This window comes from Lithobates pipiens, unplaced genomic scaffold (assembly GCF_037356315.1).
Source record: "Lithobates pipiens isolate NorthernLeopardFrog02 unplaced genomic scaffold, aLitPip1_a1.2 Scaffold_79, whole genome shotgun sequence".
In the NCBI taxonomy this organism is placed as follows: domain Eukaryota; kingdom Metazoa; phylum Chordata; class Amphibia; order Anura; family Ranidae; genus Lithobates; species Lithobates pipiens.
In genome coordinates this window covers 1,203,834-1,229,406 of record NW_027507902.1, presented here as the reverse complement: position 1 = coordinate 1,229,406, position 25,573 = coordinate 1,203,834, and the positions used below count along the sequence as shown (strand labels likewise).

General features: G+C 55.5%; 1 protein-coding gene and 1 long non-coding RNA gene across 3 annotated transcripts in view; one reads left to right on the top strand and one right to left on the bottom strand.

The window, feature by feature from the left end:
* Positions 1–6: 6 nt before the first annotated feature.
* The window catches only part of LOC143960021 (uncharacterized), a 236,931-nt gene continuing 211,364 nt past the window's right edge, over positions 7–25,573 (bottom strand). Inside the window, exon 3 of the long non-coding RNA XR_013270243.1 lies at positions 7–255. This is a non-coding gene — a long non-coding RNA (uncharacterized LOC143960021). The remainder of the gene's footprint in view (positions 256–25,573) is intronic.
* LOC143960015 (uncharacterized) overlaps positions 15,230–25,573 on the top strand; it is an 89,536-nt gene continuing 79,192 nt past the window's right edge. For both annotated transcript variants that reach the window (XM_077468273.1, XM_077468274.1), the window contains exon 1: positions 15,230–15,274. The gene's annotated coding sequence lies outside the window, so the exon portion shown is untranslated. The remainder of the gene's footprint in view (positions 15,275–25,573) is intronic.

Here is a 25,573-nt window from a genome sequence, read left to right as displayed (position 1 = left end):
TGGGGGCAAACCCGCTGCCATCAGGGACAAACAGGTCCTGGACACCGGATGGGGAATATCGCTCCGAGGACTTGGTGACCTCGGCCTCCTGAAGTAAAGTGCCAGAGAAAGGGATTGTGGGATCTTCCCCCTTATTAATCTTCAGGGGGCGGAGCGTGGGATATCTCCCGCCTACAACCTTCCCCAGGTGGCAGGCACGCTCTTCGATGGGTTGGAAGACCTCTTTAACAGAGGCCAGATATTTGGATTTCCATTCTGTGGAGGAGAAATTTGGATTAATGGAGGACCAGCAGATGGACGCCGAGTACAGAGATCAGTAAAACACATCTCATCATCCTTTATTACTCTTCAAACACATTAGAGATGATTTATACTTTAGAAAACAATAAAGCCCATCATTGGTCACCACCGAGACCCACCCTCTCCATATATTCACCACTTAAGGCCAGCTTGGTCTGGTGGGAGGGGGGGGGGTGTAAAATGATTACTTCCCTCACGCCATAGTCCTGCAGGGTTCCTCATTGCTGGTTCCGGTACCGAGGATCCCGAATACTTCTCTTGGTAAAATGGTGTAAGAGTGAAGTTCCAGAGAGATCCTAGGGACGAAACGCGTGCGGGCTCCTTCTTGGTAAATGGAAGAGGAGGACTTCACTCTCTTACACCATTTACCAAGAAGGAGTCCACACGCGTTTCGTCCCTAGGATCTCTCTGGAAGAGGTGGACTTCACTCTTACACCAGAGAGATCCTAGGGACGAAACACGTGCGGGCTCCTCCTTGGGAATTCTTATTGTTCCCAGGATCTCATCTGAAGACTTGTGATTTCCCCCATCAGGGATCTCCAAACGACGGCCCTCCAGCTGTTGCGGAAATACACGTCCCAAGAGGCACTGTAAACGTCTGACATTCACAGAAGTGACCAGGCATGATGGGATTTGTAGTCCCTGAACTGGGGGGGGGCATAGTTTGGAGAACCCTTATTCTAGATGCTGCAGGTGGAAGTTGTGGGGGGGGGAGGGGGTAAGATGGGCCTATGTTCTGCTTCTCAGATTTTTGGTAAAGTGGTGGCTTGTATGGTGGGAAGGGCGGGGGATGTGCCAATCCAAGAACAGGGATCTGGTCTATCAGTATTGTTGGAGCAACGTGTGGACAATAAGAGAAGAAGTTCCAAGTCTATTCACAGAATCCCCCCCCCCCCCCCCCCCCGAGGGCACCAAGTGTAAGATGCCCTATGAAGTGTGTCCAAGTATATCTGGCGTAGAAGGAACACTGCATTTCATAAAAAGAACATTATACCAACAGTAAAATATGGTGGTGGTAGTGTGATGGTCTGGGGCTGTTTTGCTGCTTCAGGACCTGGAAGACTTGCCGTGATAAAAGGAACTATGAATTCTGCTGTCTACCAAGAGATCCTGAAGGAGAATGTCCGACCATCTGTTCCTGTACTCAAGCTGAAACGAACTTGGGTTCTGCAGCAGGACAATGATCCTAAACACACCAGCAAGTCCACCACCGAATGGCTGAAGAAAAACAAAATGAAGACTTTGGAGTGGCCTAGCCAAAGTCCTGACCTGAATCCTATTGAGATGTTGTGGTATGACCTTAAAGCGGAGGTCCACCCTAAAATGGACCTCCGCTCATCTGATCCCTCCCCCCCTCCGGCGCCACAATCGGCACCTTTCAGGGGGGAGGGGGGTGCAGTTACCTGGATAATCCAGGTAACTGCACCCACTTCCGGGCTAGCTGCCTGCGGAACGAGCGTAGGTTACGCCCCCGTTCCGCAAGCGCCCGCCCCCTTCAGGAAGTGCCCCGCTGCCTGCTGGGAAACACACAGCTCCCAGAGGCAGCGGGGACCGTCCGGATTGCGCCGCGCGGCTCGCGCATGCGCAGTAGGGAACCGGGAAATGAAGCCGAAAGGCTCCATTTCCTGATTCCCATACCCAAGATGGCGGCGGGACCCGGCCGCCGAGCGAGCGATCGGCTTCGGGTGCCGACATCGCGGGCGCGCTGGACAGGTAAGTGTCACTATTTAAAAGTCAGCAGCTGCAGTATTTGTAGCTGCTGGCTTTTAAAAAAAAAAAAAAAAAAAAAACGCGGAGTCCCGGTGGACTCCCGCTTTAAAAAGGCCGTTCCTGCTCGAAAACCCTCTAATGTAACTGAATTAGGACAATTCTGCAAAGATGAGTGGGCCAAAATTCCTCCAGGACGCTGTAAAAGCCTCATTGCACGTTATCGCAAACGCTTGGTTGCAGTTGTTGCTGCTAAGGGTGGCCCAACCAGTTATTAGGTTTAGGGGGCAATCACTTTTTCACACAGGGCCATGATGGTTTGGATTTTTTTTCACCTTTAATAATAAACACCTTCATTTACAAATTGCATTTTGTGTTTACTTGTGTTGTCCTTGACTATTGTTTAAATTGGTTTGATGTTCCGAAACACTTAAGTGTGACAAACATGCAAAGGAACAGGAAATGAGGAAGGGGGCAAACACTTTTTCACACCACTGTAGATCTAAGGGGTGACCCCCCCTCACCTCCATTTCTATATAGATCTATATTCCCCCCAATCTGTTATTTGGTCACCTCTGGCAATGATAAAGATATTGTGAAATAAACACCTCCCCAGAGGAGACATAAGAGGGGCCCATAGAGCCCCCCTCCCCCACACAGAGGAATGTGATAACAGATGCAATTTACTCCAATATTAGTGGATTGAACTTTGCGTGGGGGGGGGGGGGGGTAGTACTGTCAGGAAAGAATCCCTCCGCTGGTAATATCCATCATTTGGGGTGCAGTACTGAGATCCACCAGCAGGTGTGAGAAGAGCTTTTCCCTGCTTGAATTATGTCCTCTTTGGTCCGCAGTACCGGCATCCACCAGCGGAGGGATCCTGGCAGTGTGGAGCAGATATTACCTTCTGCAGTCAGGAGTCACATGACTGATAGCAACCATTGTATAAATACCCAGCAAGTGCCCACACCTTGTCCTCGTGCCCTGACCTGCAGCCTCTTCACCTCTTACCTGATCCTGTCTATCTCTGCATCCCTGGAACCTGATCCCTCTCCTCCCCCCCCCCCAATCTGCTGACCTCCTGTTTATGACTCTGGCCTGACTATGACAATTACAATTACAATTCCAGCCTCCTCTCTGCCAAGCAGAACTATTTTATCACTCTCATCAGCAACCTATCATCCCGCCCCCGTCAACTCTTCTCTACTTTCAACTCTCTACTTCGTCCTCCACCCACCGCCAACTCACTCGCCGCCCAGGAGATCGCCAATCACTTCAAACAGAAGATTGATACAATTTGTGTGGAGATCTCTACTGTTCTGATACCCTCCACCTTACACTTCATGCCCACAGGCACAATCATTACTTCCCTCTTTCAACCCCCCCCACTATAGACCAAGTTACTAAACTACTTGGTAAGGTCCACCTTACCACCTGCCCTCTGGATCCTGTTCCCTCGCCAATGCTGCGTTCACCCTCTGACTATGCTACACTCTCCAACCCACATCTCCAATCTCTCTCTTCTGACATCTTCCCCAACTCTCTAAAACATTCACTTGTCAGACCCATACTTAAAAAGCCCTCGCTGGACCCATCCAATCCTAACAACCTACGCCCCATCTCCTCGCTCCCCATCTCCTCGCTCCCCATCTCCTCGCTCCCCTTATCCAAACTCCTCGAACGTCTGGTCTACAACCGACTGAGCGTCCACCTCGCTGATAATGGCCTTCTTCATCCCCTTCAGTCTGGATTTTGTCCTCAACACTCCACAGAAACTGCCCTCCTAAAACAAATGATCTACTAACGGCCAAAACCAATCGACATTATTCTGTCCTCCTCCTCCTGGACCTCTCTGCTGCCTTTGATGCGGTTGACCACCCCCTCCCCCTCCTCCTCAAAAAACTCCACACCTTTGGTCTCCATGACCGTACTCTACAATGGTTCTCTTCCTACTTATCCAACCGCACCTTTAGCGTTTCTTACAACTCTACTTCCTCCTCTCCTCTTCCTTTCTCTGTTGGGGTCCCCCAAGGGTCTGTTCTTGGACCTCTCCTATTTTCAATCTATACCTCCTCCTCCTCCTATACCTCCTCCCTCGGTCAGCTGATTGCCTCCCATGGCTTCCAATACCACCTCTATGCTGACGACACCCAAATCTATCTCTCTACCCCTCAGCTCCCTCCTTCTGTCTCCTCGTGTATCACTAATTTACTATCAGATCTATCAGTCTGGATGTCACACCACTTCCTCAAACTCAATCGATCCAAAACCGAACTTGTAATTTTTCCTCCCCCATATGCCCCTTCCCCCGATCTCTGTCAAAATTGATGGCACAACCATAAGCCCATCCCCCACACGCCAAGGTTCTAGGTGTAGTCCTGGACTCTGACCTCTCCTTCAAGCAACACATCCAATCACTGTCCAAATCCTGCCGCCTCAACCTCCGCAACATCTCCGAAATACGCCCCTTTCTAACCAATCACACCACAGAGCTCTGAATTCACTCGCTGGTCATCTCTCGCCTCGACTACTGCAACTCCCTTCTCATTGGCTCACCTCTACATAGGCTCCTCCCCCCCTTCAATCCATTATGAAGGCCGCTGCCAGACTCCTCCCCCTTACCAATCGCTCTGTGTCTGCTACTCCTCTCTGTCAATCCCTCCACTGGCTTCCGCTCAGCCAAAGAATTAAATTCAAAATACTAACAATTACATACAAAGTCGTCCACAACTCTGCCCCCGGCTACATCACTGACCTCGTCTCTAAATACCAACCTACTCGTTCTCTTTGTTCCTCTCAAGACCTCCTGCTCTCTAGTCCCTCATCACCTCCTCCCATACTCGCCTCCAGGACTTCTCCAAAGCCTCTCCAATCCTATGGAACTCCCTACCCCAATCTGTCCGCTTATCTCCTACTTTATTAGCTTTTAGGCAATCCCTGAAAACCCTTCTCTTCAGAGAAGCCTGTCCTACCCACACCTAATAACTGTATTTTCATTTTCTCCATCAGCTCATCCCCCCCACAGTTATTACCCTTTGTTTCAACTTGACCCTCCCTTCTAGATTGTAAGCTCTAAGGAGCCGGGCCCTCTGATCCCTCCTGTATTGATTTGTATTGTAAGTGTACTGTCTGCCCTCATGTTGTAAAGCGCTGCGCAAACTGTTGAATAATAATTAAATAATAATTATAATAGGACTCTGGAACCCCTCCCCCTACATCTGCTGGTTAGTTTATCACTGTTGGTTTGTATTGTTGGTGTCATTTCTGTGCATTTCCTTAATAAACTTCCCTTCACCCAATTATATGTCCGATTCCCTCCCCCCCCCCACCACCAATCACAACTATGATCACATCTGGTATATGATGGGGGGGGGGGGGGGGGGGAACAGAACTTTGATCAGGGGAGGCGGGGAATTACCTGTCAGAGGGGACTCCGCCATGGTGCTGCACACTTCTGGATCTGGAAGAGAATAATGGAGATTACTTATATCATGGGAGGGGGGGGGAGACGCACCAGCGATAAAAGAGGAGGGGGGGCAGACGCACCAGCGATAAAAGAGGAGAGGGGGGGAGACGCACCAGCGATAAAAGAGGAGAGGGGGGGAGACGCACCAGCGATAAAAGAGGAGGGGGGGAGACGCACCAACGATAAAAGAGGAGAGGGGGGGGGAGACGCACCAGCGATAAAAGAGGGGGGAGACGCACCAGCGATAAAAGAGGGGGGAGACGCACCAGCGATAAAAGAGGGGGGAGACGCACCAGCGATAAAAGAGGGGGGAGACGCACCAGCGATAAAAGAGGGGGGAGACGCACCAGCGATAAAAGAGGGGGGAGACGCACCAGCGATAAAAGAGGGGGGGAGACGCACCAGCGATAAAAGAGGGGGGGAGACGCACCAGCGATAAAAGAGGGGGGGGGAGACGCACCAACGATAAAAGAGGAGGGGGGGGGAGACGCACCAACGATAAAAGAGGGGGGAGACGCACCAACGATAAAAGAGGGGGGGAGACGCACCAGCGATAAAAGAGGGGGGGGAGACGCACCAGCGATAAAAGAGGGGGGGGAGACGCACCAGCGATAAAAGAGGGGGGGGAGAGACGCACCAACGAAGAGGAGGGGGGAGACGCACCAACGATAAAAGAGGAGGGGGGAGACGCACCAGCGATAAAAGAGGAGGGGGGAGACGCACCAGCGATAAAAGAGGAGGGGGGAGACGCACCAGCGATAAAAGAGGAGGGGGGGAGACGCACCAGCGATAAAAGAGGAGGGGGGGAGACGCACCAGCGATAAAAGAGGAGGGGGGAGAGACGCACCAGCGATAAAAGAGGGGGGGGGGAGAGACGCACCAACGAAGAGGAGGGGGGAGACGCACCAGCGATAAAAGAGGAGGGGGAGACGCACCAACGATAAAAGAGGAGGGGGGAGACGCACCAACGATAAAAGAGGAGGGGGGAGACGCACCAACGATAAAAGAGGAGGGGGGAGACGCACCAACGATAAAAGAGGAGGGGGGAGACGCACCAACGATAAAAGAGGAGGGGGGAGACGCACCAACGATAAAAGAGGAGGGGGGAGACGCACCAACGATAAAAGAGGAGGGGGGAGACGCACCAACGATAAAAGAGGAGGGGGGAGACGCACCAATGATAAAAGAGGAGGGGGGGGAGACGCACCAGCGATAAAAGAGGAGGGGGGGAGACACCAGCGATAAAAGAGGAGGGGGGGAGACACCAGCGATAAAAGAGGAGGGGGGGAGACACCAGCGATAAAAGAGGAGGGGGGGGAGACACCAGCGATAAAAGAGGAGGGGGGGGAGACACCAGCGATAAAAGAGGAGGGGGGGAGACACCAGCGATAAAAGAGGAGGGGGGGAGACACCAGCGATAAAAGAGGAGGGGGGGAGACACCAGCGATAAAAGAGGAGGGGGGGAGACACCAGCGATAAAAGAGGAGGGGGGGAGACACCAGCGATAAAAGAGGAGGGGGGGAGACACCAGCGATAAAAGAGGAGGGGGGGAGACACCAGCGATAAAAGAGGAGGGGGGAGACACCAGCGATAAAAGAGGGGGGAGACACCAGCGATAAAAGAGGGGGGAGACACCAGCGATAAAAGAGGAGGGGGGGGGGAGACGCACCAACGATAAAAGAGGAGGGGGGGGGAGACACCAACGATAAAAGAGGAGGGGGGGAGACGCACCAGCGATAAAAGAGGAGGGGGGAGACACCAGCGATAAAAGAGGAGGGGGGAGACGCACCAACGATAAAAGAGGAGGGGGGAGACACCAGCGATAAAAGAGGAGGGGGGAGACACCAGCGATAAAAGAGGAGGGGGGAGACACCAGCGATAAAAGAGGAGGGGGGAGACACCAGCGATAAAAGAGGAGGGGGGAGACGCACCAATGATAAGAGGGGGGGGAGACACCAGCGATAAAAGAGGAGGGGGGGAGACGCACCAGCGATAAAAGAGGAGGGGGGAGACACCAGCGATAAAAGAGGAGGGGGGAGACACCAGCGATAAAAGAGGAGGGGGGAGACGCACCAATGATAAGAGGGGGGGAGACACCAGCGATAAAAGAGGGGGGGGGGAGACGCACCAACGATAAAAGAGGAGGGGGGGAGACACCAGCGATAAAAGAGGAGGGGGGGAGACACCAGCGATAAAAGAGGAGGGGGGGAGACACCAGCGATAAAAGAGGAGGGGGGGAGACACCAGCGATAAAAGAGGAGGGGGGGAGACGCACCAACGATAAAAGAGGAGGGGGGAGACGCACCAACGATAAAAGAGGAGGGGGGAGACGCACCAACGATAAAAGAGGAGGGGGGAGACGCACCAACGATAAAAGAGGAGGGGGGAGACGCACCAATGATAAGAGGGGGGGGAGACACCAGCGATAAAAGAGGGGGGGGGAGACACCAGCGATAAAAGAGGAGGGGGGGGGGGGAGACACCAGTGATAAAAGAGGAGGGGGGGAGACGCACCAACGATAAAAGAGGAGGGGGGAGACACCAGCGATAAAAGAGGAGGGGGGAGACACCAGCGATAAAAGAGGAGGGGGGAGACACCAGCGATAAAAGAGGAGGGGGGAGACACCAGCGATAAAAGAGGAGGGGGGAGACACCAGTGATAAAAGAGGAGGGGGGGAGACGCACCAGCGATAAAAGAGGAGGGGGGAGACACCAGCGATAAAAGAGGAGGGGGGAGACACCAGCGATAAAAGAGGAGGGGGGAGACACCAGCGATAAAAGAGGAGGGGGGAGACGCACCAACGATAAAAGAGGAGGGGGGAGAGACGCACCAACGAAGAGGAGGGGGGAGACGCACCAGCGATAAAAGAGGAGGGGGGAGACACCAGCGATAAAAGAGGAGGGGGGAGACGCACCAATGATAAGAGGGGGGGGAGACACCAGCGATAAAAGAGGAGGGGGGAGACGCACCAGCGATAAAAGAGGAGGGGGGAGACACCAGCGATAAAAGAGGAGGGGGGAGACGCACCAATGATAAGAGGGGGGGGAGACACCAGCGATAAAAGAGGGGGGGGGAGACACCAGCGATAAAAGAGGAGGGGGGGGGGGGAGACACCAGTGATAAAAGAGGAGGGGGGAGACACCAGCGATAAAAGAGGAGGGGGGAGACACCAGCGATAAAAGAGGAGGGGGGAGACACCAGCGATAAAAGAGGAGGGGGGGAGACGCACCAGCGATAAAAGAGGAGGGGGGGAGACGCACCAGCGATAAAAGAGGAGGGGGGAGACACCAGCGATAAAAGAGGAGGGGGGAGACACCAGCGATAAAAGAGGAGGGGGGGAGACGCACCAGCGATAAAAGAGGAGGGGGGAGACACCAGCGATAAAAGAGGAGGGGGGGAGACGCACCAGCGATAAAAGAGGAGGGGGGAGACACCAGTGATAAAAGAGGAGGGGGGAGACACCAGCGATAAAAGAGGAGGGGGGAGACGCACCAATGATAAAAGAGGAGGGGGGAGACACCAGCGATAAAAGAGGAGGGGGGGAGACGCACCAGCGATAAAAGAGGAGGGGGGAGACACCAGCGATAAAAGAGGAGGGGGGAGACACCAGCGATAAAAGAGGAGGGGGGAGACACCAGCGATAAAAGAGGAGGGGGGAGACGCACCAATGATAAAAGAGGAGGGGGGAGACACCAATGATAAAAGAGGAGGGGGGAGACACCAGCGATAAAAGAGGAGGGGGGAGACACCAGCGATAAAAGAGGAGGGGGGAGACACCAGCGATAAAAGAGGAGGGGGGAGACACCAGCGATAAAAGAGGGGGAGGTAATTATATTATAGAAGGGGGGGACATCAGCGATAAAAGAGGGGGGGTGGGGGTGTAGAGTCAGCTTCCAGCAGCTTCTCGCACAGGTGACACACTCCCCTCCCCATATACACTCAGACAGTCTCATATTTCACCTCCCATCTCCTCATCAGATGTGTGACTGGAATCTCCTCCCCCTCCTTATATACCTCCCACCACGCCTCCTCCGACTACTCCTCCCACCACTCCATCTTCCCGGAGACCAGATCCCGCCCCGATCCTCCAAACTCCTCCCACCTCACACGTCCCTCCCACCACGCCATCATCCCGGAGACCAGACTCCGCCCCGATCCTCCTAACTCCTCCCACAACCCCATCTTCCCGGAGAGCAGAACTGCCCCCTGACTCCTCGCTCCGCCCTCCTAGGAGGAGTCATGTCCCCGGAGGATGGATGGAATTCTCCCCTGAGAGAAGGGGGATGGTCTCCGGGAAAATGGCGCCTGTGCCGGGGACACTTCTGTACTGAGGAGGGGGAGGAGAATGCAAGTCCCAGCATTCCCCGCCCATCACTTACAGAACCCCTCCCCTTTATACAAGTGCTTCTTCTCCATAGCAACCAGCCATAGCAACCAGCCCATAGAAACCGTCCATAGCAACCCTTCCATAGCAACCAGTCCATAGCAACCCTTCCATAGCAACCCGTCCATAGCAACCAGCCAATAGAAACCATCCATAGCAACCCCTCCATAGCAACCCTTCCATAGCAACCCATCCATAGCAACTTGTCCATAGCAACCCTTCCATAGCAACCAGTCCATAGCAACCAGCCAATAGAAACCATCCATAGCAACCCCTCCATAGCAACCCTTCCATAGCAACCCGTCCATAGCAACCAGCCCATAGAAACCGTCCACAGCAACCTGTCCATAGCAACCCCTCCATAGCAACCCTTCCATAGCAACCCGTCCATAGCAACCAGCCCATAGAAACCGTCCATAGCAACCTGTCCATAGCAACCCCTCCTCTCTTTAAGGCCTTGATATTCTGGACAGGTGAAATCCTCTCATGCTTCAGTTGGGCCACAAAATTCCCGAAGTAAATTGGACCAATCAGAGTGTTTTCTGTAATTCATTCCCCAAACTGATAGAAAATGTAGAGAAATATAATAGCAAGGGGGACCTAATAAAGGGGGTCCAACCCGCTACTAGCAAAGGGATCTAATAAAGGGGGTCCAACCCGCTACCAGCAAGAAGGACCTAATAAAGGGGGTCCAACCCGCTACTACCAAGGGGGATCTAATAAAGGGGGTCCAACCCGCTACTAGCAAAGGGATCTAATAAAGGGGGTCCAACCCGCTACCAGCAAGAAGGACCTAATAAAGGGGGTCCAACCCGCTACTACCAAGGGGGATCTAATAAAGGGGGTCCAACCCGCTACTAGCAAGGGAGATCTAATAAAGGGGGTCCAACCCGCTACTAGCAAGGGGGACCTAATAAAGGGGGTCCTACCCGCTACTAGCAAGGGGGACCTAATAGCAAGGGGGACCTAATAAAGGGGGTCCAACCAGCTACTAGCAAGGGGGACCTAATAAAGGGGGTCCAACCCGCTACTAGCAAGGGGGATCTAATAAAGGGGGTCCAACCCGCTACTAGCAAGGGGGATCTAATAAAGGGGGTCCAACCCGCTACTAGCAAGGGGGACCTAATAAAGGGGGTCCAACCCGCTACTAGCAAGGGGGACCTAATAAAGGGGGTCCAACCCGCTACTAGCAAGGGGGATCTAATAAAAGGGGTCCAACCCGCTACTACCAAGGGGGATCTAATAAAGGGGGTCCAACCTGCTACTAGCAAGGAGGGCCTAATAAAGGGGGTCCAACCCGCTACTACCAAGGGGGATCTAATAAAGGGGGTCCAACCCGCTACTAGCAAGGAGGGCCTAAAAAGAGGGTCCAACCCACTACTATCAAGGGGGACCTAATAAAGGGGATCCAACCCGCTACTAGCAAGGAGGGCCTAATAAAGGGGGTCCAACCCGCTACTACCAAGGGGGACCTAATAAAGGGGGTCCAACCCGCTACTAGCAAGGGGGATCTAATAAAGGGGGTCCAACCCGCTACTAGCAAGGAGGGCCTAATAAAGGGGGTCCAACCCGCTACTACCAAGGGGGATCTAATAAAGGGGGTCCAACCCGCTACTAGCAAGGAGGGCCTAATAAAGGGGGTCCAACCCGCTACCAGCAAGGAGGACCTAATAAATGGGGGCCAACCCACTACTATCAAGGGGGACCTAATAAAGGGGATCCAACCCGCTACTAGCAAGGAGGGCCTAATAAAGGGGGTCCAACCCTCTACTACCAAGGGGGATCTAATAAAGGGGGTCCAACCCGCTACTACCAAGGGGGATCTAATAAAGGGGGTCCAACCCGCTACTACCAAGGGGGATCTAATAAAGGGGGTCCAACCCACTACTACCAAGGGGGATATAATAAAGGGGGTCCAACCCGCTACTACCAAGGAGGACCTAATAAATGGGGGCCAACCTACTACTATCAAGGGGGACCTAATAAAGGGGATCCAACCCGCTACTAGCAAGGAGGGCCTAATAAAGGGGGTCCAACCCGCTACCAGCAAGGAGGACCTAATAAAGGGGCTCCTACCCACTACTACCAAGGGGGACCTAATAAAGGGGGTCCAACCCGCTACTAGCAAGGGGGATCTAATAAAGGGGGTCCAACCCTCTACTAGCAAGGAGGGCCTAATAAAGGGGGTCCAACCCGCTACTAGCAAGGAGGGCCTAATAAAGGGGGTCCAACCCGCTACTAGCAAAGGGATCTAATAAAGGGGGTCCAACCCGCTACTAGCAAGGAGGGCCTAATAAAGGGGGTCCAACCCGCTACCAGCAAGAAGGACCTAATAAAGGGGGTCCAACCCGCTACTACCAAGGGGGATCTAATAAAGGGGGTCCAACCCGCTACTAGCAAGGGAGATCTAATAAAGGGGGTCCAACCCGCTACTAGCAAGGGGGACCTAATAAAGGGGGTCCAACCCGCTACTAGCAAGGGGGACCTAATAGCAAGGGGGACCTAATAAAGGGGGTCCAACCAGCTACTAGCAAGGGGGACCTAATAAAGGGGGTCCAACCCGCTACTAGCAAGGGGGATCTAATAAAGGGGGTCCAACCCGCTACTAGCAAGGGGGATCTAATAAAGGGGGTCCAACCCACTACTAGCAAGGGGGATCTAATAAAGGGGGTCCAACCCGCTACTAGCAAGGGGGACCTAATAAAGGGGGTCCAACCCGCTACTAGCAAGGGGGATCTAATAAAGGGGGTCCAACCCGCTACTAGCAAGGGGGATCTAATAAAGGGGGTCCAACCCGCTACTACCAAGGGGGACCTAATAAAGGGGGTCCAACCCGCTACTACCAAGGGGGATCTAATAAAGGGGGTCCAACCCACTACTAGCAAGGAGGGCCTAATAAAGGGGGTCCAACCCGCTACTACCAAGGGGGATCTAATAAAGGGGGTCCAACCCGCTACTAGCAAGGAGGGCCTAAAAAGAGGGTCCAACCCACTACTATCAAGGGGGACCTAATAAAGGGGAACCAACCCGCTACTAGCAAGGAGGGCCTAATAAAGGGGGTCCAACCCGCTACTACCAAGGGGGACCTAATAAAGGGGGTCCAACCCGCTACTAGCAAGGGGGATCTAATAAAGGGGGTCCAACCCGCTACTAGCAAGGAGGGCCTAATAAAGGGGGTCCAACCCGCTACTACCAAGGGGGATCTAATAAAGGGGGTCCAACCCGCTACTAGCAAGGAGGGCCTAATAAAGGGGGTCCAACCCGCTACCAGCAAGGAGGACCTAATAAATGGGGGCCAACCCACTACTATCAAGGGGGACCTAATAAAGGGGATCCAACCCGCTACTACCAAGGAGGGCCTAATAAAGGGGGTCCAACCCTCTACTACCAAGGGGGATCTAATAAAGGGGGTCCAACCCGCTACTACCAAGGGGGATCTAATAAAGGGGGTCCAACCCGCTACTACCAAGGGGGATCTAATAAAGGGGGTCCAACCCACTACTACCAAGGGGGATATAATAAAGGGGGTCCAACCCGCTACTAGCAAGGAGGACCTAAAAAGAGGGTCCAACCCACTACTACCAAGGAGGACCTAATAAATGGGGGCCAACCTACTACTATCAAGGGGGACCTAATAAAGGGGATCCAACCCGCTACTAGCAAGGAGGACCTAATAAAGGGGCTCCTACCCACTACTACCAAGGGGGACCTAATAAAGGGGGTCCAACCCGCTACTAGCAAGGGGGATCTAATAAAGGGGGTCCAACCCTCTACTAGCAAGGAGGGCCTAATAAAGGGGGTCCAACCCGCTACTAGCAAGGAGGGCCTAATAAAGGGGGTCCAACCCGCTACTAGCAAGGAGGGCCTAATAAAGGGGGTCCAACCCGCTACCAGCAAGGAGGACCTAATAAAGGGGCTCCTACCCACTACTACCAAGGGGGACCTAATAAAGGGGGTCCAACCCGCTACTAGCAAGGGGGATCTAATAAAGGGGGTCCAACCCTCTACTAGCAAGGAGGGCCTAATAAAGGGGGTCCAACCCGCTACTAGCAAGGAGGGCCTAATAAAGGGGGTCCAACCCGCTACTAGCAAGGAGGGCCTAATAAAGGGGGTCCAACCCGCTACTACCAAGGAGGACCTAAAAAAAGGGGGTCCAACCTGCTACTAACAAGGAGGGCCTAATAAAGGGGGTCCAACCTGCTACTACCAAGGGGGACCTAATAAAGGGGGTCCAACCCACTATTACCAAGGGGGACCCAATAAAGGGGGTCCAACCCGCTACTACCAAGGGGGACCTAATAAAGGGGCTCCAACCCGCTACTAGCAAGGGGGATCTAATAAAGGGGGTCCAACCTGCTACTAACAAGGAGGGCCTAATAAAGGGGGTCCAACCTGCTACTACCAAGGGGGACCTAATAAAGGGGGTCCAACCCACTATTACCAAGGGGGACCCAATAAAGGGGGTCCAACCCGCTACTAGCAAGGGGGACCTAATAAAGGGGGTCCAACCCGCTACTAGCAAGGAGGACCTAATAAAGGGGGTCCAACCCGCTACTAGCAAGGGGGACCTAATAAAGGGGGTCCAACCCTCTACTAGCAAGGAGGACCTAATAAAGGGGATCCAACCCGCTACTAGCAAGGGGGACCTAATAAAGGGGGTCCAACCTGCTACTAACAAGGAGGGCCTAATAAAGGGGGTCCAACCTGCTACTACCAAGGGGGACCTAATAAAGGGGGTCCAACCCACTATTACCAAGGGGGACCCAATAAAGGGGGTCCAACCCGCTACTAGCAAGGGGGACCTAATAAAGGGGGTCCAACCCGCTACTAGCAAGGAGGACCTAATAAAGGGGGTCCAACCCGCTACTAGCAAGGGGGACCTAATAAAGGGGGTCCAACCCTCTACTAGCAAGGAGGACTTAATAAAGGGGATCCAACCCGCTACTAGCAAGGGGGACCTAATAAAGGGGGTCCAACCAGCTACTAGCAAGGGGGACCTAATAAAGGGGGTCCAACCAGCTACTAGCAAGGAGGACCTTATAAAGGGGGTGGTGAGTGGATATACACACATTCCAAAAGGAGAGTTTGGAGGCAGAAAATAAACCATCACAATTCTGTTTTTGAGAGAAATTTTCAGGTAGAAAAGATGTGACAATGCCGATAAATGTGCTGACACATCGATTGTAATACTGACAATCTCTCCTAAGTGTGTGTGCAATATGAGGCACTATTAGCGACTTTTTGCTGCTGGTGTGCTGGAGCCTGGGGCCACACAACTAGAGAATGTCATTCCACAGAGAGGAAATCACATGCTCAGTCTTAGCCAATCAGACTTTGTCCATGCTGCAACCCCACCCCCTTCTCTCCAACCATGTTACTTTCACGTTGGTTTCTGAAGAAGGGGAAGTGATTTCAGTGTAAGTCTCTTTATATTTACTCCATGGGGGGAGGTGCAGCTTCTGTGGGGGGTGGACATTTCCTCTTCTACATAGTAAGGTTGAATGAAGACACCAGTCCATCCAGTTGTGTCTACAGTGGTCCCTATCCCTGTACATTGCACGCTCTCATTGCTCCCTACCCTCAAGGAGTCACAATCCAAGGTCCCCATTCATATACTAATATATGCCAATTTTGTACACAAGCCAATTAACCTACCTGCATGTCTTTGGTTTGTGGGAGGAAACCGGAGTACCCGGAGGAAACCCACACAGCCACAGGGAGAACATGCAAACTCCAGGCAGGTAGTGTTGTGGTTGGGATTCAAATCAGCGACCCTTTTTACTGCTAGGCGAGAGTGCTACCCACTACACCACTGTGCCGCCCACTACACCACTGTGCCTCCCACTACACCACTGTGGCGTCCACTACACCACTGTGCCACCCGCTACACCACTGTGCCGCCCACTACACCACTGTGCCGCCCACTACACCACTGTGCCGCCCACTACACCACTGTGCCACCCGCTACAACACTGTGCCGCCCACTACACCACTGTGCCGTCCACTACACCACTGTGCCACCCACTACACCACTGTGCCGCCCACTACACCACTGTGCCGCCCACTACACCACTGTGCCTCCCACTACACCACTGTGGCGTCCACTACACCACTGTGCCACCCGCTACACCACTGTGCCGCCCACTACACCACTGTGCCGCCCACTACACCACTGTGCCACCCGCTACAACACTGTGCCGCCCACTACACCACTGTGCCGTCCACTACACCACTGTGCCACCCACTACACCACTGTGCCTCCCACTACACCACTGTGCCGCCCACTACACCACTGTGCCACCCACTACACCACTGTGCCGCCCACTACACCACTGTGCTACCCACTACACCACTGTGCCGCCCACTACACCACTGTGCCACCCACTACACCACTGTGCCTCCCACTACTCCACTGTACCTCCCACTACACCACTGTGCCACCCACTACACCACTGTGCCTCCCACTACTCCACTGTACCTCCCACTACACCACTGTGCCACCCACTACACCACTGTGCCTCCCACTACTCCACTGTACCTCCCACTACACCACTGTGCCACCCACTACACCACTGTGCCTCCCACTACACCACTGTGCCACCCTCAACACCACTGTGCCGCCCACTACACCACTGTGCCGCCCACTACACCACTGTGCCTCCCACTACACCACTGTGCCGCCCTCAACACCACTGTGCCGCCCACTACACCACTGTACCACCCGCAGTGGTGCCGTCCGCTACACCACTGTGCCACCCGCTACACCACTGTGCCTCCCACTACACCACTGTGCCTCCCACTACACCACTGTGCCACCCACTACACCACTGTGCCTCCCACTACACCACTGTGCCACCCACTACACCACTATGCCTCCCACTACACCACTGTGCCACCCTCAACACCACTGTGCCGCCCACTACACCACTGTGCCACCCACTACACCACTGTGCCTCCCACTACACCACTGTGCCACCCTCAACACCACTGTGCCGCCCACTACACCACTGTGCCGCCCACTACACCACTGTGCCTCCCACTACACCACTGTGCCACCCTCAACACCACTGTGCCGCCCACTACACCACTGTACCACCCGCAGTGGTGCCGTCCGCTACACCACTGTGCCACCCGCTACACCACTGTGCCTCCCACTACACCACTGTGCCTCCCACTACACCACTGTGCCACCCACTACACCACTGTGCCTCCCACTACACCACTGTGCCACCCTCAACACCACTGTGCCGCCCACTACACCACTGTACCACCCACTACACCACTGTGCCGCCCACTACACCACTGTGCCTCCCACTACACCACTGTGCCACCCACTACACCACTGTGCCGCCCACTACACCACTGTGCCGGACACTACACCACTGTGCCGCCCACTACACCACTGTGCCTCCCACTACACCACTGTGCCTCCCACTACACCACTGTGCCGCCCACTACACCACTGTGCCGCCCACTACACCACTGTGCCGCCCACTACACCACTGTGCCGCCCACTACACCACTGTGCCGCCCACTACACCACTGTGCCGCCCACTACACCACTGTGCCACACTCTACACCACTGTGCCTCCCACTACACCACTGTGCCACCCTCTACACCACTGTGCCTCCCACTACACCACTGTGCCGCCCACTACATCACTGTGCCGCTCACTACACCACTGTGCCTCCCACTACACCACTGTGCCTCCCACTACACCACTGTGTCACCCACTACACCACTGTGCCACCCACTACACCACTGTGCCACCCACTACACCACTGTGCCGCCCTCTACACCACTGTGCCGCCCTCTACACCACTGTGCCTCCCACTACACCACTGTGCCGCCCTCTACACCACTGTGCCTCCCACTACACCACTGTGCCTCCCACTACACCACTGTGCCGCCCACTACACCACTGTGCCACACTCTACACCACTGTGCTGCCCCACTACACCACTGTGCCGCCCACTACACCACTGTGCTGCCCACTACACCACTGTGCTGCCCACTACACCACTGTGCTAACCACTACACCACTGTGCCACACTCTACACCACTGTGTCACCCGCTACACCACTGTGCCGCCCACTACACCACTGTGCCTCCCACTACACCACTGTGCCTCCCACTACACCACTGTGCCTCCCACTACACCACTGTGCCACCCTCTACACCACTGTGCCTCCCACTACACCACTGTGCCTCCCACTACACCACTGTGCCGCCCACTACACCACTGTGCCGCCCACTACACCACTGTGCCTCCCACTACACCACTGTGCCTCCCACTACACCACTGTGCCTCCCACTACACCACTGTGCCGCCCACTACACCACTGTGCCGCCCACTACACCACTGTGCCTCCCACTACACCACTGTGCCTCCCACTACACCACTGTGCCTCCCACTACACCACTGTGCCACCCTCTACACCACTGTGCCTCCCAATACACCACTGTGCCTCCCACTACACCACTGTGCTACCCACTACACCACTGTGCCGCCCTCTATACCACTGTGCCACCCACTACACCACTGTACCGCCCACTACACCACTGTGCCGCCCACTACACCACTGTGCCGCCCACTACACCACTGTGCCGCTCACTACACCACTGTGCCTCCCACTACACCACTGTGCCTCCCACTACACCGCTGTGCCTCCCACTACACCGCTGTGTCACCCACTACACCACTGTGGCTCCCACTACACCACTGTGCCTCCCACTACACCACTGTGCCGCCCACTACACCACTGTGCTAACCACTACACCACTGTGCCACCCACTACACCACTGTGCCTCCCACTACACCACTGTGCCGCCCTCTACACCACTGTGCCTCCCACTACACCACTGTGCCTCCCACTACACCACTGTGCCTCCCACTACACCACTGTGCCTCCCACTACACCACTGTGCCGCCCACTACACCACTGTGCTAAACACTACACCACTGTGCCTCCCACTACACCACTGTGCCGCCCACTACACCACTGTGCTAACCACTACACCACTGTGCCACACTCTACACCACTGTGCCTCCCACTACACCACTGTGCCGCCCTCTACACCACTGTGCCGCCCACTACACCACTGTGCCTCCTACTACACCACTGTGCTGCCCACTACACCACTGTGCCACCCTCTACAACACTGTGCCACCCACTACACCACTGTGCCGCTCACTACACCACTGTGCCTCCCTCTACACCACTGTGCCTCCCACTACACCACTGTGCTGCCCACTACACCACTGTGCCGCCCTCTACAACACTGTGCCACCCACTACACCACTGTGCCACCCACTACACGACTGTGCCGCCCACTACACCACTGTGCCGCCCACTACACCACTGTGCCTCCCACTACACCACTGTGCCGCCCACTACACCACTGTGCCGCCCACTACACCACTGTGCCTCCCACTACACCACTGTGCCTCCCACTACACCACTGTGCCGCCCACTACACCACTGTGCCACCCACTACACCACTGTGCCTCCCACTACACCACTGTACCGCCCACTACACCACTGTGCCGCCCACTACACCACTGTGCCGCCCACTACACCACTGTGCCGCCCACTACACCACTGTGCCTCCCACTACACCACTGTACCGCCCACTACACCACTGTGCCGCCCACTACACCACTGTGCCGGACACTACACCACTGTGCCGCCCACTACACCACTGTGCCGCCCACTACACCACTGTGCCGCCCACTACACCACTGTGCCTCCCACTACACCACTGTGCCGCCCACTACACCACTGTGCCGCCCACTACACCACTGTGCCGCCCACTACACCACTGTGCCTCCCACTACACCACTGTGCCGCCCACTACACCACTGTGCCACCCACTACACCACTGTGCCTCCCACTACACCACTGTGCCACCCTCAACACCACTGTGCCGCCCACTACACCACTGTGCCGCCCACTACACCACTGTGCCTCCCACTACACCACTGTGCCACCCTCAACACCACTGTGCCGCCCACTACACCACTGTACCACCCGCAGTGGTGCCGTCCGCTACACCACTGTGCCACCCGCTACACCACTGTGCCTCCCACTACACCACTGTGCCTCCCACTACACCACTGTGCCACCCACTACACCACTGTGCCTCCCACTACACCACTGTGCCACCCTCAACACCACTGTGCCGCCCACTACACCACTGTACCACCCACTACACCACTGTGCCGCCCACTACACCACTGTGCCGTCCACTACACCACTGTGCCACCCACTACACCACTGTGCCTCCCACTACACCACTGTGCCGCCCACTACACCACTGTGCCACCCACTACACCACTGTGCCTCCCACTACTCCACTGTACCTCCCACTACACCACTGTGCCACCCACTACACCACTGTGCCTCCCACTACACCACTGTGCCACCCTCAACACCACTGTGCCGCCCACTACACCACTGTGCCGCCCACTACACCACTGTGCCTCCCACTACACCACTGTGCCGCCCTCAACACCACTGTGCCGCCCACTACACCACTGTACCACCCGCAGTGGTGCCGTCCGCTACACCACTGTGCCACCCGCTACACCACTGTGCCTCCCACTACACCACTGTGCCTCCCACTACACCACTGTGCCACCCACTACACCACTGTGCCTCCCACTACACCACTGTGCCACCCACTACACCACTGTGCCTCCCACTACACCACTGTGCCACCCTCAACACCACTGTGCCGCCCACTACACCACTGTGCCACCCACTAGACCACTGTGCCTCCCACTACACCACTGTGCCACCCTCAACACCACTGTGCCGCCCACTACACCACTGTGCCGCCCACTACACCACTGTGCCTCCCACTACACCACTGTGCCACCCTCAACACCACTGTGCCGCCCACTACACCACTGTACCACCCGCAGTGGTGCCGTCCGCTACACCACTGTGCCACCCGCTACACCACTGTGCCTCCCACTACACCACTGTGCCTCCCACTACACCACTGTGCCACCCACTACACCACTGTGCCTCCCACTACACCACTGTGCCACCCTCAACACCACTGTGCCGCCCACTACACCACTGTACCACCCACTACACCACTGTGCCGCCCACTACACCACTGTGCCGCCCACTACACCACTGTGCCTCCCACTACACCACTGTGCCACCCACTACACCACTGTGCCGCCCACTACACCACTGTGCCTCCCACTACACCACTGTGCCGGACACTACACCACTGTGCCGCCCACTACACCACTGTGCCTCCCACTACACCACTGTGCCTCCCACTACACCACTGTGCCGCCCACTACACCACTGTGCCGCCCACTACACCACTGTGCCGCCCACTACACCACTGTGCCGCCCACTACACCACTGTGCCGCCCACTACACCACTGTGCCGCCCACTACACCACTGTACCGCCCACTACACCACTGTGCCGCCCACTACATCACTGTGCCGCTCACTACACCACTGTGCCTCCCACTACACCACTGTGCCTCCCACTACACCACTGTGTCACCCACTACACCACTGTGCCACCCACTACACCACTGTGCCACCCACTACACCACTGTGCCGCCCTCTACACCACTGTGCCGCCCTCTACACCACTGTGCCTCCCACTACACCACTGTGCCGCCCTCTACACCACTGTGCCTCCCACTACACCACTGTGCCTCCCACTACACCACTGTGCCGCCCACTACACCACTGTGCCACACTCTACACCACTGTGCTGCCCCACTACACCACTGTGCCGCCCACTACACCACTGTGCTGCCCACTACACCACTGTGCTGCCCACTACACCACTGTGCTAACCACTACACCACTGTGCCACACTCTACACCACTGTGTCACCCGCTACACCACTGTGCCGCCCACTACACCACTGTGCCTCCCACTACACCACTGTGCCTCCCACTACACCACTGTGCCTCCCACTACACCACTGTGCCTCCCACTACACCACTGTGCCACCCTCTACACCACTGTGCCTCCCACTACACCACTGTGCCTCCCACTACACCACTGTGCCGCCCACTACACCACTGTGCCGCCCACTACACCACTGTGCCTCCCACTACACCACTGTGCCTCCCACTACACCACTGTGCCTCCCACTACACCACTGTGCCGCCCACTACACCACTGTGCCGCCCACTACACCACTGTGCCTCCCACTACACCACTGTGCCTCCCACTACACCACTGTGCCTCCCACTACACCACTGTGCCACCCTCTACACCACTGTGCCTCCCAATACACCACTGTGCCTCCCACTACACCACTGTGCTACCCACTACACCACTGTGCCGCCCTCTATACCACTGTGCCACCCACTACACCACTGTACCGCCCACTACACCACTGTGCCGCCCACTACACCACTGTGCCGCCCACTACACCACTGTGCCGCTCACTACACCACTGTGCCTCCCACTACACCACTGTGCCTCCCACTACACCGCTGTGCCTCCCACTACACCGCTGTGTCACCCACTACACCACTGTGGCTCCCACTACACCACTGTGCCTCCCACTACACCACTGTGCCGCCCACTACACCACTGTGCTAACCACTACACCACTGTGCCACCCACTACACCACTGTGCCTCCCACTACACCACTGTGCCGCCCTCTACACCACTGTGCCTCCCACTACACCACTGTGCCTCCCACTACACCACTGTGCCTCCCACTACACCACTGTGCCTCCCACTACACCACTGTGCCGCCCACTACACCACTGTGCTAAACACTACACCACTGTGCCTCCCACTACACCACTGTGCCGCCCACTACACCACTGTGCTAACCACTACACCACTGTGCCACACTCTACACCACTGTGCCTCCCACTACACCACTGTGCCGCCCTCTACACCACTGTGCCGCCCACTACACCACTGTGCCTCCTACTACACCACTGTGCTGCCCACTACACCACTGTGCCACCCTCTACAACACTGTGCCACCCACTACACCACTGTGCCGCTCACTACACCACTGTGCCTCCCTCTACACCACTGTGCCTCCCACTACACCACTGTGCCGCCCACTACACCACTGTGCCGCCCACTACACCACTGTGCCACCCACTACACGACTGTGCCTCCCACTACACCACTGTGCCACCCACTACACCACTGTGCCTCCCACTACACCACTGTGCCGCCCACTACACCACTGTGCCGCCCACTACACCACTGTGCCGCCCACTACACCACTGTGCCTCCCACTACACCACTGTGCCGCCCACTACACCACTGTGCCGCTCACTACACCACTGTGCCGTCCACAATACCACTGTGCCACCCGCTACACCACTGTGCCACCCGCTACACCACTGTGCCGCCGCTACACCACTGTGCCGCCCACTACAGGACTGTGCCACCCACTACACGACTGTGCCACCCGCTACACCACTGTGCCGCCCGCTACACCATTGTGCCTCCCACTACACCACTGTGCCGCCCACTACACCACTGTGCCGCCCACTACACCACTGTGCCGCCCACTACACCACTGTGCCTCCCACTACACCACTGTGCTGCCCCACTACACCATTGTGCCGCCCACTACACCACTGTGCCACTCACTACACCACTGTGCCGCCCACTACACCACTGTGCCACCCACTACACCACTGTGCCACCCTCTACACCACTGTGCCACCCACTACACCACTGCCACCCACTACACCACTGTGCCTCCCACTACACCACTGTGCCGCCCACTACACCACTGTGCTAACCACTACACCACTGTGCCGCCCACTACACCACTGTGCCACCCACTACACCACTGTGCCGCCCACTAAACTTGCCCATCATATGCAGCGATTTCTGCCCCTCATATACAGCCACTGTGCCCATCATATGCAGCCACTGTGCCCATCATATACAGCTACTTGTGCCCATCATATACAGCTACTTGTGCCCATCATATACAGCCACTGTGCCCATCATATACAGCTACTTGTGCCCATCATATACAGCCACTGTGCCCATCATATACAGCCACTTGTGCCCATCATATACAGCCACTGTGCCCATCATATACAGCCACTGTTGCCATCATATACAGCTACTTGTGCCCATCATATACAGCTACTTGTGCCCATCATATACAGCTACTTGTGCCCATCATATACAGCCACTGTGCCCATCATATACAGCCACTTGTGCCCATCATATACAGCCACTGTGCCCATCATATACAGCCACTGTTGCCATCATATACAGCTACTTGTGCCCATCATATACAGCTACTTGTGCCCATCATATACAGCTACTCGTGCCCATCATATACAGCCACTGTGCCCATCATATACAGCTACTTGTGCCCATCATATACAGCCACTGTGCCCATCATATACAGCCACTTGTGCCCATCATATACAGCTACTTGTGCCCATCATATACAGCTACTCGTGCCCATCATATACAGCCACTTGCGCCCATCATATACAGCTACTTGTGCCCATCATATACAGCCACTGTGCCCATCATATACAGCTACTTGTGCCCATCATATATAGCCACTTGTGCCCATCATATACAGCTACTTGTGCCCATCATATACAGCCACTTGTGCCCATCATATACAGCTACTTGTGCCCATCATATACAGCCACTGTGCCCATCATATACAGCTACTTGTGCCCATCATATACAGCCACTGTGCCCATCATATACAGCTACTTGTGCCCATCATATACAGCCACTGTGCCCATCATATACAGCTACTTGTGCCCATCATATACAGCCACTGTGCCCATCATATACATCCACTTGTGCCCATCATATACAGCCACTTGTGCCCATCATATACAGCCACTGTGCCCATCATATACAGCCACTTGTGCCCCTCATATACAGCCACTGTGCCCATCATATACAGCCACTGTGCCCATCATATACAGCTACTTGTGCCCATCATATACAGCCACTGTGCCCATCATATACAGCTACTTGTGCCCATCATATACAGCCACTGTGCCCATCATATACAGCTACTTGTGCCCATCATATACAGCCACTGTGCCCATCATATACAGCTACTTGTGCCCATCATATACAGCCACTGTGCCCATCATATACATCCACTTGTGCCCATCATATACAGCCACTTGTGCCCATCATATACAGCCACTGTGCCCATCATATACAGCCACTTGTGCCCCTCATATACAGCCACTGTGCCCATCATATACAGCCACTTGTGCCCCTCATATACAGCTACTTGTGCCCATCATATACAGCTACTTGCCCGGTATTGGGGGGGAGGAGTGCAGGAAGGGGGTGAAAGTGCCCGGTATTGGGGGGGAGGAGTGCAGGAAGGGGGTGAAAGTGCCCGGTATTGGGGGAGAAGTGCAGGAAGGGAGTGAAAGTGCCCGGTATTGGGGGAGAAGTGCAGGAGGGGGGTGAAAGTGCCCGGTATTTGGGGGGAGGAGTGCAGGAAGGGGGTGAAAGTGCCCGGTATTGGGGGGGGAGTGCAGGAAGGGGTGAAAGTGCCCGGTATTGGGGGGGAGGAGTGCAGGAAGGGGGTGAAAGTGCCCGGTATTGGGGGGGAGGAGTGCAGGAAGGGGGTGAAAGTGCCCGGTATTGGGGGAGAAGTGCAGGAAGGGGGTGAAAGTGCCCGGTATTGGGGGAGAAGTGCAGGAAGGGGGTAAAGGTGCCCGGTATTGGGGG